We start from the raw sequence: 18441 nt of genomic DNA on the forward strand, positions 1-18441 counted from the left end.
TTAAGCTTCTTAGCACTGACTGTGCATCATTTTAAACAGACAACTTTAGCATTGCTAACCTGTCCATCCTTTTATGATCATAGTTTACCCATCTTCTGATGGCTGCCCTCAGCTGGATAACATGCCATGTCACAAAGTTTAAGTCAATTCACTGTACTCAAATGGCCTCCACAGTCATCAGGTCTCAATTCAATAGAGGTCTTTTGAGATATGGTGGAGCAGGAGATTCACATCAATGGATGTGCTGTAACTGTGTGATGCTACCCTGCCATTATAGAACAAAATCTATGAGGAATGCTAAATCCATGCCAAAAAGAATTAAAGCATTTCTGAGCATGGAAAAGTGTACCTAATAAAGTGTCTGGGGAGTGTTCAGTTTGGCTATGCAACCTTTTCTTTTTAAATTTTGGAATGCTTTGACATTTGGGAAAATACGTTACTTTCCGAGTGTAAGATGAGACTATTGATATGACCCCCATTCTTTTTCCACTCCAAGATGAAAAAAGGTCCACTTGCCACAGCATGACAAGAAACATTTTTGACACATAACTTCTTGTATAAGCTCTGTATATTTCCATTTGTAATTTAACGTGAAGTGTAAAAACGTTCAAATACTGGTGTAAAATGTAGTATCATGCTTAGGGTTGCGATATCAAAATGCATGCAAATCTTTCCTGAAAAGGATGCCTCTGTATTCCAGGTAAATTCTACAGCAATTTCATTAACCAGTTGTTTTCTTTGTAAATGTCTCAGAGGGACATGTATTGTGTGTTTTTAATCAGCAGATTCAGAGAACGCTGTTAAAAATTACATACTTAAATGATCACTTCAGATTTCTGTGCAGGATTGATAATGACAATCGCCATAGGAGTTGACTGAGAACTGAGAGGGCCTTTTTACAGTGAGTGGCACATTTTTCAGCCCTTTAAAAAACAGATACAATACTAACAGGAGATCAAGCATTGTGGTATTTTTGTACATTTGACTTTTTTTTGCTGAGGACACATTCGGGGCTGCAAAGTGATGCAATGTATTTCTAAATCGGGCCAAAAATTGAGTCAGATAAAGGATTCCACATCGACAGAGCCAGTGACACTGTGAGAAGTCTTTTCTTCAGCATCTTTCATTGTTTTGATCATACCCTGTGTAATCATTGCTGCTGTTCGAATTTCACAGTACAGCCTTTGCTGCCGTTAAATATGCTATGGGAAATAAGTCTTTATTTGAGAGGTACTTTAAAGGACTTGTGGAGATAAAGTCAGTGGTGTGACTGTAGGCATCACAGGAAGTTGGGTTAATGCTGTCCTTATCCTAAGATAACCTTTCCCCCCAAAAATGTCTTTAAGCCCATGGATGAATCAGTATATCAACATTGCAAAAGTCATTATCCTTAAACATCTTGGAAACAGGGTTCAAATCTTTTTAGGCCACCTCGAAACAGCCAAAACACACAATCGCCCTTTATCAGCATTAAGAGATCTTTGATCTAGATGTTGCCTTTCTTTTGAGTGGTGATGATGGTGGTGGGGTTTTCTTTTGCCAATGTTTCTCCACAACATAGTAATTAAATGCTAAAATAATTGACACGAGCAGATTCAGAAGATGTAGGAGGACTGTAGTAGGAAGCAGAAAAAGGGTTTCTCTGAAAATCTTGTTCGCATTCCAGAAAAAATAAAGTCTTGGAGAGATTTTTTTAAAATTATCATCAGAATCCTTGACCAATAAAAATCTGTCACAAACTCAACCTGTGGCAAAGAAAACAACAGAAATGCAAGACAAACACAACTGTACATTCAGACTTTCAACAATATCAGCTTGCCCGCAAAATTTCTCAACTATTCCAAAATGAAGAAAAGAGAAACAAGACGCACGAGAAGAGAATGTCTTCAAACTTCAAGAAATGTGCAAATCTAACACTTTGTTGGTAAAAAATACAGTGACAGTGAAAGTTCATTGAACATTCAAAGTTAAATATGGTATGCTGACTAGCTGTTTGAACACTCACTCTGTGCCAGCATCAAGATGGGATGATATATGACACATCACACATGATGAGTGGTGCGACATAAGACTGAACTGTTGGTGGTTTTGCACTGCTTAAAATATTGCAACACAAATCTCCTCACAGTGTATCCCACCAATGCCAATTGTGTGGCCAAAAGAGTTTCAGCATCCAAATCACTCTGTTAAGCTAACAAAAATAATTCAATCATAGCATATTAAACATCATTTTAGTAAAAGTTATAATCTTTGCTATCTAATACTATATAATTATACTATATTATAAACATTCTTTTCTACTTTGCTGGTTCTATTCTAGCTCATTGTTTTTTTCAGCAAATTTCGATCCATCAACTTGTGACATATGCATTTCAGACGCATGGCCAAAAAGCTATGGAAGCAAATGAAAACAAAAAGATTTATCCTAATTATCTCAGAAATTCAGAGATAATTTGAAACACAAAAATGTACTCTGTTTTACTAAATTAACAATATAACTTAAAATCCCTAAAGAGTCTTTTTGGACTTGAAAGATTTCACGTGCAATAATGGTCCCACTGCAGACATACTTGAAAAGATTGGGAGATACAGTTTTTTTCAGTAGTAAAGCTGGCACTGAACCTGTATGGCTCCAGGATACAAGATGACACATCTAAAATTCAATTTGGCTTCTCTGTGGTGACTCAAGACACAAAGACGCTTGTATATCCCAATGTTGCAAAGCTAAACCAAAAGAAAGGTGTATTAAACTAATTGGAAGGGGAGGTCATTACTGCTCATTAAATCAAGCTTTGAAGTCAACAGAGGCTCTTTCAGGATTTTAAGTTCTTTTGTAAATTCAGAAAAACAAGTTTTCTCTGAATTTCTGAGATAATTAGAAGAACTTGTCAAACTTCTTTTTTCTGTATTGATTAAATCCAAGGTAACCAATCTGGGTTAACTTGAATTAAACAGGCTTATCTTACTTTTTTCCTTGTCATATTAATAACAGGTGTCTCAGATGTTGACGTCTTGCCTGCAACATGCAACAATCTATGTATTGTAGTGCTTAACAAATGTATCAGACCACCTGTAACAGAAACAAGGAGCAAATATTTTAGAGTTCTTTCAGAAACTTGTTTGAAACTAAAAATTATACTTTTATTTACGAGAGCAATCCCAAAAGTAAGGTATCCAAAGCTGTGGGGACGTAGAGAAACTGTTCGTATGGCTGTTGGCCACACTGTTGCGATTGGTGCTTTCTCCACCCCCAAATGAGCATGCACGGTTTCGCTGGGATGCTCAATCTTGGCTTGGCAGCCCTTGAAAATGGAGCTCCCTTTGAACGCTACCGCCAAATATGAAGTTCGCGCAGTTATTCAATTTTTGAACTCAAAAGGCATTAAACTGGTTGAAATTCAGCACCAAGTGGTGTAGAAAGTTTACCGCCATAAGAAGAGGTGAAAGATGAGGTTCAATGCTTCCTGAAAGACATGACGGCAAGCTGGTATAACATCGGCATTCTAAAATTGCCACAGTGTCAACAAAAATGCATTAAAAAGAAATGATTCTTCAATGATAAATGATGTAAATATTATAGAAAATAAACAGCTGTTTATATTTGTGAAATAGGAGACCTTACTTTTGGGATTGCCCTTGTATTAACCAGTACAGAAACATGAAAGAAAGAATTTTGGTAATCACCAATACTGTTGATTTAGGGCAGCTGTAGCATAAACCTTACAGTGGGTGATGATTTGTTAAATTCGTTAAGCAGTGAAAACTAAAAAAGCCACACTTGTTGTTTTGGTTTTATGTGTAAAAACTGAGTTGTGAATTCAAAACACTTTCACACCTACACACTCTGGGCCACTGCACGAAGTGCCTGTCAGTTTCAGAAGATTGGTGGTGGAAGTAGCTGCTGGTTTCCATGCTGGAAAGTTGCATGCATAAAGGGTGAAGTCATTCACTATTTAAAAAGCACTCTAGTCAAATACAGTATCCCTTTGACTCAGTCTTTTATGGACTGTCTACACTAAGAGAATATTTAAATTGTATTAGCAGTTACGTGTTTTAATACATCTGCTGCTTGAGAAGTACATTTTAGCCTAAAGTCTTGATTTCTTACAGCTAACAATATCTGCATGTTATGTACGGTTGCCATTTTTGCTGACAAAAATCAAAGGTTGACGGCTGTCTTTATCTCTCTGAAACCACAGAGCCATTGGAGCAAAAATTAGTGCTTTCTGGCTCACAGTCATAGCATAATGGGACACTTGATGGAACTGAGCCATCACAAACCAAATTAGTCTCACCTGTGCTATTTTTGCTCTGGCAAGTCAAAATGTCTGCTATCGAAAAGCTCCAAGTGGTAAATCTACCCTGGTTGTTGTCATGCATAGGTAACTGCACACAGTATATGCTGAAGTAGGGAAAAAGAGGCTTAGTGAGCTGATGAAGTGTCTGTTATTTATTTTTTTACTCACTTTATCTAACTTGCAAGCAAATGTAGGTGAGTGTTTCCTTTTACAAAGCTCTGCTTGCTAAAGCAAAAGTTTCTTGTGTTTAAACACATTAAAAAATCCAGCATGACCGTAGGATTCAGTTTTGTCACTATGAGCCTAGCTGCAGCGGGTAAATGTAAACTTGTTGGCTTGACAATCAGACTTTGGAATGCCAAGCGTTTTTGCACTGCTCCTCCTCCAAATTGTCAGATTACTTTTAAACCCTTCTGGCCAGAGTAAATCAACTTTTCAAGGCCTTCGTAGTGATTTCCAATTCATCTTTATTGCCGTAGCTCCTGACTCATGAGCTCTGGGTGTGATTTTCTGAGGTGCCGGTTGGATTAGGGAGCTTAGTGCTTACGCCAGCTGAAGGTGATCATGCTATCTGCTTCATGAAACAAATACGAGGGTGGCATTTCTGTCCGTTGTTCCAAGACCATGAATCCAAGACAGACTACTGAAGAACCCCACTGCTTCTGGGAGTGATGTGAATTTTGAGTCCATATTTTACTAATATATAAATATTTTTTCTTCATAGTTAGCGAATCAATACCCTAAGACTGTATATACTTGCAAATTATGATTTTATGACTTTTTTACAATATCTTTTATATTTGAAAAAAACATTTTTGTGACTTTTGTGACATTTTCCTCCTTGTAGTCCATTACAGATTGCCAAAGATCAGTACCTTCCTATGAGGCTTCGACAGAGCAAAGTGAACAAAAGACAAAACTGACAGGAAGATGAGAGAAGTGCATTACAGACAACAGAGGAGAGCCGAATTGGTGTGTGGGATGAATAATACATTTGTCTCAATCCTTCCAATCCTGTAAGTTTTCAAAATGACAGTGATCAAAGTTGAGTCTGGAAGGGATGGTATTAAGGGGGAGATTAAAATGGTTGAGAGAGTGTAAAAGAGAACACCAGAGGGGGATAGAGAATATTTCTGTCTCTTGTCAGATTCTGTCATGACTTGTTTTACATTTACACTTTGCCTCTTTATCCCTCAGCTCCTCTCCTGGCAATACAAATAGGTTTGATAATTCGGTGTGGAAACAGCTGCCACAGCCTAATGCAAGTTCTGTCGAGGCAGCATACTGCGGTGCATTTATAAAAGGTCCATAACCCACCATTTCTTTTTCTTTTTTTTTCTGAAGTGCATTGTAAAAAAAACAAAACAAAAAAAAAAAAATGGGAAAAAAAAGAACAAGTGATGCTAAAAAAAAATCAGTATCATCTGTCTTCCATCATTTTAAACAAGCTCATTCTCACGGACATGAAAACACATCTCTCCGTACTTACTCTGAAACACATGCACACATGCACACAAAAAGCCACAACAGATGCCTCGTCTCTGGTGTATTGTATTTGTACGATAACGGGCTGGTGTGGGCGTCTGCAAAACAGCTCAGTTTGCACCTGAGTCAAAATCCATCTTTGCTGTAGTCGCCAACAGCACAGGGGAAAAGGAGCTGAGTAGGACACATCACACCAAGCCCACTCTCTCTGTAGAATACTGAGCCTGTTCGCCTGATGCTCGCTTTATCTGCTCCCTTCCATTTCATGTTTGGTTTAAGATCAGTAAGTGACTGTTGCCCTCCTTTGCCAAAACTATTGCTTTTAGAGGATGGGCAGTGAAGAATTATTATTTTTATTTTTATTTATTTTTTAGTTATGAGAAGCCAAATGTGATTCACAGCTGAAATTTGGGACTAAAGAATCATTTGAAATGCTAATGCTCTGAGTATACCTTTTGTTTTGTTTAGTTTTTTCCCTTTTGGGCCTTTAAGCAAGAAAACTAGAATAAATAGATTTTAATGTGGGAACCGCTTAAGTCAGTATCGAACACATTACCCCGCATTTAACTTGTTAAAGAAAAGGAAAGAAAAAAGGACACTATCCAAGAAACTAGCCACGAGGAATGCTTTTGAAAGCTGCAGTGAACAGCTCTTATAGAGGAGAGCAGAATTCATAAAACCTGCCACCTTTTGTCCATCCCTGTGTTGGATGTACGCTTGAGGAAAATGACTGCATACTCGAAGGGCACCAAATAATTGTGGTGCTTCAGGCACAGCCAGTAGGACTGAAATAAAACAAGTGCTCTCTCACAATCCATGCTTGCTAAAAATAATCCTGTTCAGACGAGGGTGGCAGATTCTCGGCTGCATCCTCTGCTCTGTGGCTGTGGAGGCAACTGTTTGATAAGTGTAGAGCTATGAGAAAGAGATTGTACATAACGGTGTGCCTCTGTTCCACTGCACGCACATAAAGGTTTTTGATCCAGCACACAATCCGGTCATTTGTCCTGAATATGACTTAAACTCACAAAGGCAATTTGCGAGCAATGCTTGGATTATTTCAGACAAGTATGCAAGGCGCGTGAACCACAATCCACACAAGCAATCGCTCTGTACTGCACTAGTTTGAAGGTTAACGTTCAAATACTTCTATCTGCACATTGGCAATTAATGACGCATTTTAAACACTTCATAATGAGGGTTTCCCCGTGAAACACTTGTTACCTAGCAACTGCAACCGGAATACATTACATCTGCATGTTCCCACAACTTAACATGTTTTAATGTAAACCTAGATTCATTTTGCACACCGCGTGATTTCTATAGGAAAGACGTGCTGACTGATGATGATTTCTCTCCATTTTGAGCAGCAGGAGTAAAAACCAGGAGAAGACTGAAGGGTGGTTTCACTTGACTGAGCAAAGTCTCTGCCCTGCTGTTGGTCATTCACTTCATCATTGTCTTTTCTTTACCATTGCAGCGTCTGCTGTGGCTCTGGGATGAATATTTCAGGAGACTACACTATGTTCCATTTGTTACTTTGGTTGTAAACAGTGTTGGACTCCTCCCCAGGTAGCATGGTGTTTACATGCTGCCAAAAAACTCTGTTCACTTTACACAAACACTAGGCTGTTTGCTAATATGCTATTACCGTACGATTTATGCATCTGAACTGAGTTGGTTCACCTATTTTCCACTCTAAAATGTGTTCATTTTAAATAAACATGCAGGAATAAAATCACTGTTAAAGAAATCTAGCCTGCATTGTAAAGAAACTAAGCACTTATATAACAATAAATGTTAGATTCGTGTCTCTTCAGGGTAATTTTAAAGCAGACTGTCCTTTAAAAATACATTATTAATCCATGCCAGATGTTTGAATCTGATCTGATGAAAACGCCAGTTATGAGACGTTGAACAGCCATGTGTTTATTGGCTATATGAATTTGTTAGACATAGCCCTGCATGTAATTCATAATGCACTTCACTCCCATGCATTTTTGATGCTATAGAAAAATGGAGCAGGCTTACAGCCTCCACTTTCTTTCACCACAGGAGCCGAACCACCCGTCGGCTTTCAGCCTCAGGAAGCTGATTGGACTAAATGTTGCAGAATGAAGAACTATTTTCTCTCCCCCCCCTCTGTCTTCCTTTTTGTCAGGGTCATGTAAGCACACAAGAGCTTAATTTTCTTGCCCAATTGTTATTTTGAAGGACCGGTAAGATCAATAGGTGACAAGAGGAAGGACAATAAAGATTAACATGAGCTGAGGAAGGTAAGGCCACTTCAAGTGATGCGTGAGGGCCATGAAAAGGAAAACATGCCTTTCAGCTTGACTTCAGATAAATTAATTAATGACTTATGGAGTAAGAGGAATAGAAAGCTCACAGTAGATATAGAAGAGGACAAGATGTTTTCATCTCTTTACATCCCGACAAGTGATTGACTGACTTGCCTGTCAATTATAAACTAAATCTCCTGCGGGGGGTAATAGCTGTAGAAAAACAAATCCTAACTGATTTACTCAAACGTACATTTGACCTTTCTTTCGGTTTCCCTGCATTTCATTTTTAAAGTCATACTGAAAGTAATAGAATGGAGAAACAGTCTTAATTAGGGTATAATGGGGAGGACACTACCTGGAGGCAATGAAGCTGAAAGTTGGTGAATTTGATAGCTTTAACAAGATTGCATTTAAAAGTTACGTTCAGTTATGGGCTGCTTTTCAGACACAATAAATCATTCACCGACTGTACTGAACGATGGAGTCAAAAAATAATAAAAATAAAACAATAACAAAACTTTGCTGTGAAAAATAATCCTATGCTACAGAACTAATGACCATCATGGTTTGGTGGTACTGCCTTGCCATTTAAACTAATGATCACTAAGAAAAAAAGATAGAAGTAACCTGTGCAGAGAAAACATGACTGGGCCATTAGGTCTGAACTGTGATTTATGGACAGCAGTGAGCTAAAGCAAACTGTGGATAGCAAAAAGGTCAACAAAAATCAGGACTTCTAGTGAAAGACGTCATAAATGCATAACAATTTGAAAACACACACCTCTCACTGCAGACAAAAGTCTGTTATTACTTTTTAAAAATGGTTTATAACCTCTGTACTTTGAGGAAATATACTGCAAAGTGCCCTGCCACCTCTTATTTAAACTGACAGGTAGGTCTGAGGGCAACTGTCCCCTCAAGGACAAACATCCGGCATCTGGACCTAGAAAGCTAAGCTGCTGTAAAAGGAGAATGTCACACACAGCAACAGCTTGTTTACAAAGGTAAACTAAAGATCATCATAGCGAGAGGAGGAATAAAACTAGAGGGAATTGGTTTGAGAATGAGCTTTTTGCTGTTACGATTTGTACACAGTGTTCTTTCATTGTTTTGCATTTTCAATCTGTTCAAAGCATCTCTTAAAAAATCTGTTATTCCAAGGTTTTTGACATCCAAAAACAACAACAACAACAAATCACTCCAATATAGAAACTAAAACTTTTCCCACAACAATTTTGAAGTTTTCAAAGCTGTTGAGGCTTTGCTGTGTCATCAGTTGGGGGAATTATTCATTCTGGCTCAGCTCAAAATATGCTTACCATCTGTTCCATTTTATTCCAGTGCCTGGCTCATGGCTCATGTTTAATGTATCTGTGATAATAGCATCATCCATGTACAGCACAATGGCCTGCTCTACATCAGGAAATCAGTGAAAGCAATCAAAAAGGAGACCTTGGCTGCATGAATGCTTTCAAAACGACCTTTTATCTGAATAAACTGCTTCATTGCCGGTGAAACGGACAATGCCCATACATAATCGACCTTCTGAAATATACATTGCCTTGAAAAGTATGAAATACACAGAGTTATATATCAGTAAGATGACCACACTACAGCAGTATTAAGATCTATTTAAATCTTTAGCCTGCGAGGTTAAGTTTGATTGACGTTAATAAGATCATTCCCTTGAGTAATATATGGGGGACATATGGAAGTGGAATATCTAATGGCCCTTCCAGGCACATTTGCTTATACATATACTGTATAAGACATGCACATACACACAAACACCCACACACATGCTGCACTTTAAATATATGTACACATACACAATTAAGAACACAGAAGCGACTGAAATTACATGTGTAGGTTTCCCAAACACTAACATTCCACTGACCAACTCAGTGATTAGAAAATTAAATCCTTAAGGGATGTGTATATACGCTAAGATAAACCGTGCAACAGGAAAGACACGCATTTTCAACAAAGTTTGTGGCATTACAGTACTTGAATTTGCCTTGAATTGAACTGAATACAAATGTTTCTGTACATACAAGAGGTCAAGCAGCACACCACTAAAGATCAGTGCCCTTGAGTCACGTTTTTCTTATGGTAATTTCCGTCTCTGCGCAACACACAGCAGACTGTTAGTTACACCCAGCATGTCGCAGTCATGCTGTAAGCCTAATACCCATGAATACTAACTCTGCTTATATTAGAGGCAGTATGGAAAAACAACATTTCATTAAAAAAAAAAGGTTTTCAACAATATGACACCAGGCATTTTTTCTTTGCATTATAAGTATTGTAAACAAACAAACAAGAAATTAAAAAGACAATAAAAAGGTCATTCTGAGTCTTCCAGCCAGAGTGAATACAATCTGCAAAACAAGGCAAAAAAGCAGCAAATCCTCACAGGCATTATCTGCCTGCGCTTTGTTTGTTTGCATACAGCTAATTAGTTCAGTTATGTTTTTGTTTCCTTGGACTATCGCTGTCACATTCTGTTTTAAATGTGCTCGCACATCCTTCACCTGCTGCCCTTCCTGTGTGATCTCCTGCCCCACCCTAATGTGCTGCACCTGTGTCCAACTGTCATCTCGTTCCCACGCTATACAAGTTTCACGTGTTCCCTTTGTCCTCTGCCAGATACACTTTTTTTCACAGCAGACATTTTGACAGAAATTAGTAGGTAAACACAGGTGTTACTAATTACATTAATCAAGGCACTGCCCCTAAATAGACACCTAATCTTCATCATTGTCACTGGTAACACCTGTTTCTTTTTTTCCCATGCAGTAGCTGCTTTAAAAATGCCTTTCATCTTCATCCGTATGTCAGAGATTACATCTCAGTGTTTGTCACACTTCCACGTGCTGCTCTGGCTTCTTCTTTTGTTTGCCATATCTAACTATCTACCTGTGTAAAAAAATCTTTTTTTAATACTTTGAGCAAAGACTGAGGTTTTTAACTCTGGCGTCCTCTGCTTCCACTTCTATTTGAAAGATCTCCTCAAAGTGTTACATAAATGTCTGATACATCACTATCTAGAGAGCTACGGTACTTTGTATATTTGCAAATATTTGGCTCTGGACACATAAAATCTTCTGTGTTGCCAATTCCTCCACAGGAGGAATTTCAAATGCACTCTGTGATGTGCCAAGCCAATCTTTCAATTTATCGTCTAATGGCAGCCACTCTCATCAAAAACATATTTGAATATGTGTATCTTCATTTGTGATCTTCTGCCGAAGAACGTTGGCTCTAGGCAACTAGCCTGTGGGGGCCACATCAAATGACTTTGAGGAAGATGAGAGAGTAGCATCATCTTAATCTTTTGCTCCCAGACAGGGCTTTCACTACTACCTTTAATCACCTCACTGTGAATTCTCACTGCTGGCTCATGCTTCCTCATTCCATTTTATCCTTGCCCAAAGAGAACCACCTAGCCTTGCAAGTAACCACAGTGGACAGCTGAGGTGGCTCATTAACACCAGACGTGTCCAAGTCTAGGAAACGCGCTTCCTAATGGCTTAATTAAGACATAGTGTGGGGTTGCAGGTATTGTGCTGCAATATTTCAACCTGAAATTGTTTATATGAAAGAACCCGAACCTACTCTCAAAACATATCTTACTTTTAGAGCTGTCTGAATATTCTATGCAATATTTAGTTGGTGTGCTATGAAAATATGATAAAACTTTACTTAAGGAAAAGAATGTATGAATCTTACCGTGAGCTTATCCTAGTGGGGTCACATCAGTGACAGCTTTCCTCCCTGCTGTTGCTGAAAATAAAGAATGATTATAAGATAGAATAAAGCACTTTCAATGTGGCTAGCATATTTATAGTAGTGGTTTGAAGATTATATACAATAATCGTGGGCATAAATGTCATGTCAATTTTGGGTTTTGAATGATTTACTTGAACTGTATAACTTAAATAAACAAGAGCTGGGAGCACAAGTTTAAATTTATTTGGGTTTTCTTATGTTTAGAGGAGTAATGGTGAGCCTTTCAAACCTAAGAACACTGTACCCACTGTCAAGCATGGTGCCTGTAGCATCATGATGAGGCGCTGCTTTGCTGTGAGTGGGAATGGTACATTGCACAAAGTAATGAAGGAGCAATTCTTACAAATTCCTCAACTTCAACTTTTGGAATGGATATAGTAAGGTAACATTAAGTTTATGGACATGTCTTTCTCAAATAACCTACTTCAAACCTATAGGAATGTTGTGGACTAAAACATCTGGGTCTACGCCAGGAAACCAACCAATTAAACCAATTCTGCCAAGAGGATCGTTCAAATATTGAGCCAGAATCAAGCCAGAAGCTTGGCTACCAATTTAAACTTGTGCACGCAGATTTTGTGCACAAAAGGTATGCTGTACACTCATCCCACCCTGGAAAATGAACAGGGCAAAGAAATCATGAAAAGCCCAAAATTACCATGACATTCATGCCCATGATAAGTGTATGAAACCTTCTGACCAAAACTTTATATTACAAAAGATATAAAATGCCTTATTTACATAACTTCAGAAAATAATGTGCTTTGTTTTACCTGTGTTAGAATACTTAAGGCTATGTTCTTTAATCAGCAGATTTTAACCCAAGTTTTGCAATTCTGGCCTTTCTTATATTAAAAGAAATTTACCCGTGTTATTTCTGTAGAGCTTCTGGCAGTGGGCACTAGGAGCAAGGAGTCACAAGAGAGCTGCAAGAGACTGTCAGTCTGCTGTGAAGTCAGCCAGATGGGAGACATCTTCACCGCAGGGAAAAGCAGTGAACAGAAACAGGTGAAGAGAGAAAGAAAGAATATAAAAGCAACTGAAGCAGAATTAGAGGAACTGTGTGTGCGCGACACAAGGATGTCGGATGTGGCAGCCAGGAAATCGCGGAAGTTCAGAGAAAGACATGAATAAAACAAAACAATGTGAAGGGGTGGACGAGCAGAGAAGTGAAAAGGAAGTAGGGAAAACAAAGGGTTCTTCCTGGTGCTGTGGATGCTAATATTCATATGTGTCCAGTTAATAAGACACAATAACAGCTGATTATTGTGTGTGTAACCCTGAATAAGCTGGCTGTGCATGAAGGGATGCGTCATAACAGTGGTAAGATACAAACGCATCACCCAGGATAAAGGTAAGAAGATAGAAGTGAGGGGGATGGAAAATAAAAATATAAAACAAAAGGGCATACGCACTTTAATTCCATGCCAAAACCAAAGCTTTGAGGTCTACGTATCAACCCACACGCAGACACATTCTCTGTGCGGTGATTTAGAGCAACTCAGTCACAATTTTACAAGGCAGCAAGACTCATGATCTCCTGTCCCGGAGAATATAAGCTGTCCATCAGCGAGAACTCAGGCAGCAACAATACATGTGATACCAGGATTCATGATAACCTTGCTGCTGCCCTCGGCTCCTGGCTGTCAGATGCACTCCTTTTTGCACTGATTTTGTGGAGTATCGCAATTACTTGTTAGTTAAATTGTGCAGAATAAACTGAGGCCACTGCATGCTTAAGTTGTGTAACACCACAACATTTACATTCAGGGAGCTTCATCTTGACTGTGAGGTCTTTCAGTGAAATTAGCCTCAGTTATTAAAACTGTCTATCAGGCATGTGGTACAGTTAATAAAATTGCCCAGGTCAAAGCTGTTCTTCAGCAGAACAGCGTTATCATTAATGGCAATTCATTATGAGCAATCAGCATTTCCCCCCTCACTGTATGAGCTGAAGTCCTTGGATTCCTGCATCACGTTAATTCGCTTGCACGCATGGAAAAGCCCTGCTGTAAACGGCATTTTATCCTACGAATCAGCACAGTTTGCTGCACACACTCTGTGCGGACAGCGGCAAGAAAACCACACTTTCAAATGCTTCGTACAGTAAATCTTTTAACAAAGCTTACATGGAAATGGCAAAGCAGATTATTAAAGGCGCCCATGAGATCGGGAAGTACTGTACAGTACATTCAAGAGGCGTTGCTAGGAAACGCTACTGCTGGGTGAGTCAATGAGCAATCCACAGGCTCTGAGAGGAGCTACAATAGAACAGACAGCCTAGCAGCCACACAATAATCTCGGTCCACATGGTCATTGCAATTATGCTAATTAAAATCATCCTCACAGCCACTCCAGTGAAGAAGGCTGTGTTTTTCAGTCCACACCACCTTTTTAAATAATAAGACGAGGGATTAGGACAGGTAAAGGCAGAGTCACATGAAGGTTTAGTCATATTACAGGTGAGTTAAACACCTGCAAACATACAGAGGGAGAGCAAAGAGAAAGACACACGCTGTCACACTTTGAGAAAACATACGAGGATAATTACCGAACATGCGGTGAAGGTCAGAGAATTGTTGTGTTTTGTGAAATGCTGACTTTAATGCTCACTGCTGTATTTTACCTTTATGAAACTTGCCTCCCCTTTTGTTGGTAACACAGTGTTTGTATTAAACACGATGCCTCCATAATTGCTATGTATACTCAAAAAGGGAAAATGCCATATCAAACGTGTGCATACACACACAAACTAATGCGCAGGGAAGAACACGCATACACACACAAGCAGCAAGGAGAGCAGATAATGAGTCACCTATAATGACACACTGCTCTCCTGTCAGACGAGCTCTGTCAGGTGTAGAAGATTTTCCGTTTTGATATGGAGCGCAGGCCACCTTGCTCTGCAGGGGTTGTGAAAAAGTGCTTCTCTCTTTCGTCCATAACACCTCATGCTGCTCGTACTGTACACCGGGGACTGGTTTTAAATTCATATCGAAACAATTCAAACTACAGATGCAAATAAATCTCGCAGTCTGAGATCCTGCCTTTCAACATCAGCACAAACAGCAGTTTATACGGCCGCTCTTAACGACATATATGCGTGTGTCATTTTGGATACATCATATACAGGCGTGCTCAGGATCAAAGGGCTTTGGATAAAAAACTTTACCTATTACATTAAGCACCATCTCTCTTTTCAGTGCAGGTTAATAGTTAAAAGTAAAGAAATCAACAGAGCCAAAAGGGGAAAAATGAATTTCTCTGTGATGTTGTTTCCACTTGTGTGTCTATACTTATATTATTGCTTTATACTCCATATACTTTTTAGGTGTGGCAGTCTTTATAGTTTACCTACACAAAATTAAGACACTGTGTGCTTACCACTGATACCCTTCATAAAAGTGGGAAAAGCCATAAAGCATATATACATACACATATAGAGAATGCACGGTGATCCTTCAGTGCACCAAGAACACATTAAGGCAAAGCGGCTGCAGGATGTAAGCCTGTTAGTGCCATGGATCTTCATTTAAGATGACAACATTGGACTTGTGCGGGTACATGAAGCAAACAAATCAGCCTTTACAGAGTCAGGAAGTGTCACAAGAGAAGAGGCAAGTCAAATTATTTACATCCACAAAAGGATCCAGCTATCTCTTGCATGGTTTGGCCGTGCAATTGAGCACAAGTACTGTCATACAGTTATACTTATATTCATGTTAGTCTTCTAAATAACCTTAAACTAATTTTTGGTGCATTATTTGTGATGTAGTTACTGATTCTTTTATCTGTTGACAATATTTATTCAGCTGTGAGGTTGTTATATAAGCCAACATCAATTCCTGCTCACATATAGTATTAATGATTATAGAAAAAAGTGGGCACACATCAAAAGCTTGTCATGAAACATGCTTTAAATTAAAATAGAAACCCTATTCAGCCTAATGTTATCAATTTTGCAGAGTGCTCTAATCACTATTGGTGATTAAAAATATGTGAATATGACTGTGGGTTGAAAATAACCACAATAAAAGGACAATGGCGCCATCTAATGCACTAAAAGAAAATGGGGAAAATATTTAAGAGTTTAAACTAAAACACATTGATACCTACTATTCTTTGAAGCTTCTTGTTGGAATCAGTAGTATTTATCTATGATCTCTATCTTAGGTCTTTTGGGGCTAGAGGGTTTTTCAGTCAAAGAAGAAGAAGAGTCTCCTTGAATCTCCCTGTCTATTTCCACTTTCACGTCAAAGTTGAAGCCGTCTTGTGTAATCTACTGAATGCAGTGTGTGTTGGCTTCAAATCACGTCGCTGTTAATCATTTGCCTCTCCATCATTCCAGACAGGTAGTACAGTAGTATGACTTGACAGCACTCTCCTGTGAGTGTGACAAGGTTGCCAAGTTCTTTCCTCAGTTGTTGTCATTCCCTTCCTTTCTTTATGTTATTAGCTGAATTTGGATATTATGTGGGCATGGCAGCTTTTCTGCTGCTACCAAATCCCATTTCCCCCAACCATTTAAAAATTGACAAACTTTAATCTGGGACATATTTTTAGGAGATGCGACAGAGAGGAGACAAAAGTGATAACATTAAGAAACATTGATTTCATGTGTGCAGATTAGCAGTGTTACTGACACTATTTAAAACTTTCTGTACTGAACCCTTCCACTTTGTTCAACATTTAGGAAAAATATTAATCTGACAACTCAGAATATCAACCCAGCACAGACCAACCTGTAGTTTCTCCTAAGCATTTTTCTAAACCAATATGTGGTACTTGTCTGTCGCCATCGTTCTCTTATATTTGGTTTTATTTTGGACTTATATTTATGTGGTCACACACACTACTCTTCCCCCATCAGAGGTTATTTTTTAGTGTCTGATACAATACTTCACTCTCAGGCAAGGTAGATGAGCTGGTGGTGTTGCCTGTCATTTTTTTAAATCACCTCATTTGTGGTGAAATATCATGTTGGAAAGCACGTGGCTTTAAATACTGTTGCATGATTAATAAAGCTTTAGTTATGTTGACAACGACTCTCCAACTATCTTTAAAATGTTTGGATAACATCTCGAGTTTTTTCTGATTACTTGTTGACAGTCTTGCTGCCATGAAGATATCCAGATCTCTTATTGCATCCATCCATCTATTGACCTGCAGCTTATCCTTTTTAGGATTTCAGTTGAAGCATAATTCCAGCAAGATGCGAGGCAAACTGCCATGGTACTGAGTCTATGACCCAGTGTTATATGTTCCTTATGTTCTCATTTAATTTCAGTTTAGTTCCTAGTTCTTAGGTTCTTGTTCATTTTAGTCTGTTGTCCTTTGTGCCTCCCCATGTAGTCTGTCATGTCTAACAAGTATGCTAAGATCCTGTCTCCATGTTTATTCATCAGTCAATGTCTGTTTCTCTGTTCCCTGTATTCAGTCAGTCCGTGTCCTTGTGCGTCTCTTGTTTCCTGCTTTATTTTCATAGTCTCCTATCCTGTGTGCATTACGTTCCCTGGCTTGTTAGTCTGATTAGTTCCAGCTGTTTTTCCCTCCTGTTTCCCATCCCCTCGTTAACCTCTGTGTATTTAGTGCTCTGTCTCTTCCTCTGCTTGTTGTCATGCGTTGCTGGTCCACTTGGTTCCCCAATCAATTGAAATTCTTAATTCTTATAACATATTCAAATTTTAAATGCATAGGAATATATATTTATAAAAGTGGTACCTTAGGTGCTTTTAAATGACTTAATCCCAGAAGATAAACCTATAAGTAATCATGTGCTCATTTGATTGTTTAATTTAATTATATAGAATAAAATACTTTGGGTTTGATTCCAGAATCAGATAGATTTTTCTAAATAAAATCTGTATCTATAGTGAAATATTTACATTTTAAAACTCCTCACTGTTGTTGGAGAATCAGCCACAACAAGAAAAGATGAGAAGATCCAAATGAATTAATGAAAATACAAAAAAAAATAGTTTCCTGCTTGGGTGATGACCATAGTTGTGTGGGCTGCAGAGGAATCTGAAAATTCAAAGTAGGCTGCAGTGGTCTGTCTGGTATATACTGTGCCAGAATCATTAACACTGGATATTTTGCTATGTTGTGATCATTACTTTCATATCTTTACCAAATGTCTTTGAGTGTTAACTGTGTTGATCTCATGGTTTCCTGTAACAACAAACTGCTGTTTCAATTCCATAAAAGTATTCACATAAAAAAAAAAAATACTATCTCTCTCTCTCTCTCTCCCCCCCCCCCCATTCAATCACATATTCCTCTAATGCCACCAGGTGGTCACAATTATCACAACAGTCTGGTTGCAGGTAATGTGTAAAGTCAAGGTGGAATTTCTTGAAAACTGATGTAATTAAGGGCCTTATTGGATGAATAACATATTTGTATGACTGTGGCAAGTTTTAAAATTAAGAAACCTTTGAAAGACAATGTGAAAGGCTGAAACTATGGATTTTGTAATTATTGAATTTTCTGAATATTGTTATTTTTGATTTTCACTCATCGTTGTCAAGCTGTTTTGTAAAGAAGAAAAAACCTTCGCAGTCGTGATGCCCACAGTAAAG

The sequence above is a fragment of the Haplochromis burtoni genome, unplaced genomic scaffold (genome assembly GCF_018398535.1).
Source record: "Haplochromis burtoni strain Fernald_Lab_line unplaced genomic scaffold, NCSU_Asbu1 Contig_29, whole genome shotgun sequence".
NCBI lineage: Eukaryota > Metazoa > Chordata > Actinopteri > Cichliformes > Cichlidae > Haplochromis > Haplochromis burtoni.